The 2,520-nt window shown below is 54.3% G+C and overlaps 1 pseudogene; it reads right to left on the bottom strand.

The window, feature by feature from the left end:
* Window positions 1–1,204: 1,204 nt before the first annotated feature.
* On the bottom strand, window positions 1,205–1,784 carry LOC144095583 (uncharacterized; annotated as a pseudogene).
* Between the last annotated feature and the right edge of the window lie 736 nt (window positions 1,785–2,520).

The following is a 2,520-nucleotide window of genomic DNA, read 5'->3' on the forward strand; positions in this document are numbered from 1 at the left end:
CAGAATTAAAAGACGCAAGCCGCTACAAGCCCTTTTCCTTCGATTGGTCTTTTTACGCGCTGCTCCTGTTCAGTCAGAATAACGAATCAAGCGGTGCCTCACAGTTCTCAGCGTGCAACCAAATTCTATCACATAACTTATTCACAACGGTGCTTACGCAAAGAGCGCAAGGGGGTGAATCTAAAAGCCGCTTAGCTGGCACGAAGCGTCTCAGAACACCTCCTCTCTGCAAGCGATCGTGTCGTGCTCGCATTTCGCAACTCACGGCGAACAAGACGTAAAGACCAAGCCTGAATGCATTCAGAACCCTCATGCATCCCCACGGCACACCACAAATGTCATTTTACATTTCAGTACTTCAGTACTTACATTCGTCAGCAATCACGGTAAGCCGTTTCGGCAGCGATCCGGCTGGCGTAACTTAAATGGCGGCCAGGCTGCGGTACCAATGTTGCCAGACTGCACGCTAGATGTCTACAGACGAGTTCGACGGACACAGTGTTGCCACTTTCTCTCCATCCTCCTCATACACACGCCCCCCCCCCCCACCCTCTCCATCCCCTTTCAGATACCGTATACGCTTCCGACAGTATCGGGAATTCCCATAAAGCCTGAGCCGGTGAGCCGGCCGCTAGGCGGTGTACGCATACTGGTGTGGCTTACTTCAAAAAAAACTGATATTTGAGCTAGTTGGTGCACACTTCTGGGAATAACAGCGCTGAGACGAGGGACAAAGAAAGAAGACAACAGGACCGGCGCTCAGAAGCTCAATTCCCAGAACCTCAATTACTACAGCATTTTAACCACTTTTTAAAATGCAGGAAATTTTGTATGTGCTAGCTTCTTTCGTAGTTGGTTATGAAAGATTGCATACATTAGACGAATTGGTGATCTTATAATGTTTTTGTCCGTGCATACCCACTGCGCTCTAACGAGCCTGCAAGGCACTGAGAGTAAAATGATTGTGTTTTACTTGCCTCTGATGTGAGATTGCATAATTGAGACCGGCAAGAAATTGCCACTGTGGCATGAGAGAGAATTCGGGCGGAGCGGGCAGCAGCGCCTCTGCCTAAGCAGCTCTTAATGGCTCCGAGAGGAGCCGGTAAAAAAAATAGCGACAGCGGGTGCTGTCGCTGAAGTCGGCGTTGCAGAGTCGACTTCAAAGGGGAGTGCAGATCGGCGACAGCGGCTGCGTGGCGATGGTTTAGAGCGGGTAGCGCCGTGCAATCGCCTCCATCAGCCGCAGAAACGGGTCCTGGTACTTGGTGCGACCGTTGATGGATTGCCACCACTGCCAGGATAGGTGCGACTGCAGCACGGCCCGGGAGGTCTTCTGCCCGTTCCGCACAAGCTTACGCTTCACCTTCTGCCACGCACTCTCGATCCTCTGAGTGTTGGCCCCTGTGAGCGGGTCGACGAAATTGGTGGTGTGATTGACTGTGTGCCAGTCTAAGTTTAAGGGAGCTCCGTTCCCGTCTTGCAGGCTGGGGATGCAGTTGTAGGCGGCCCATTCGTCGCTGTAGACAGTGGTGCCTGGCATGATGTTGGCGGCGATGATTGGGCCCAACGTTGCGGCGTCCCTTTTCTCTACTTGGAAAAGTCTTAGCTCTCCAGTCTGACCACACCATCCCGAACACCCACGGGCCCTTGTCGGCCACACCACCGTAATTGTTGCGGTGCCTCGGGGGTACTGCATCGCCGGTCAGGAGCCGACCTCTGTTCGCCTTTCGCTTCCCCCGCAAAAGTGTCTCCTCTATCTGCACCTCCTCGCCGACTCCTCTCATGGGGGGCCGCGCTTGGTGCTCTTGCTCGAGAACTTCTCGGATGTAGTTCCGCCAGTCGCTCCTGGCGTCGTTCCTCAGCTTGAAACCCTTCAACACGAGCTCCTGTGTCTGGGTAGAAGTGAGGCCCTTCGCCATACAATATGTTATCCATATTATTTCCCTCGTTGCCAACTTGACATTGGGGCGTCCGAGGCGGTCTTTGCATGCAAAAAAAGAGCCGTCGCCTTGCACGCCTTGCAAAACGGCGGTGCCGTTCAGCTGGGATAGCTGCCTTCTACACTTGTTGCAGCGGAAGCTGGGTCGCTTCCCTTTCGCAGATTTCCTATTAAAAGTCACCACTTCGCCTTCGCAGCTAGGACTCTTGGGGTTAAAACCAAGGTCCTTGCAGACACCTCAAAACTCCGATGTCGCAGGCCGGCCTCGCTGGTTGTTCGATGGTCGAGCAAGGGTTGACTCCGGCGTCAGCTTCAGTTCCCGGAGGAACGCTTGCTCCGACTCGAAGCTTCTGATGGCCAGATGGACCTCGCCAACCGATGGGTCGATTCTTGCACTCGCCATATAGCTCTGATGCTAGTGCCAAAAGGAGCGGTGCAGGATGACACGAATGAACGCTGAAAACTCGCAGTCTGGCAACATTGGTACCGCAGCCTGGCCGCCACTTAAGTTACGCCAGCCGGATCGCTGCCGCCGTTGCTTCTATCGGGCGTCGGGGGCCGGCCGCTCCGGCGTGGTGTTG

The sequence above is a fragment of the Amblyomma americanum genome, chromosome 1, assembly GCF_052857255.1.
Source record: "Amblyomma americanum isolate KBUSLIRL-KWMA chromosome 1, ASM5285725v1, whole genome shotgun sequence".
Lineage (NCBI taxonomy): Eukaryota > Metazoa > Arthropoda > Arachnida > Ixodida > Ixodidae > Amblyomma > Amblyomma americanum.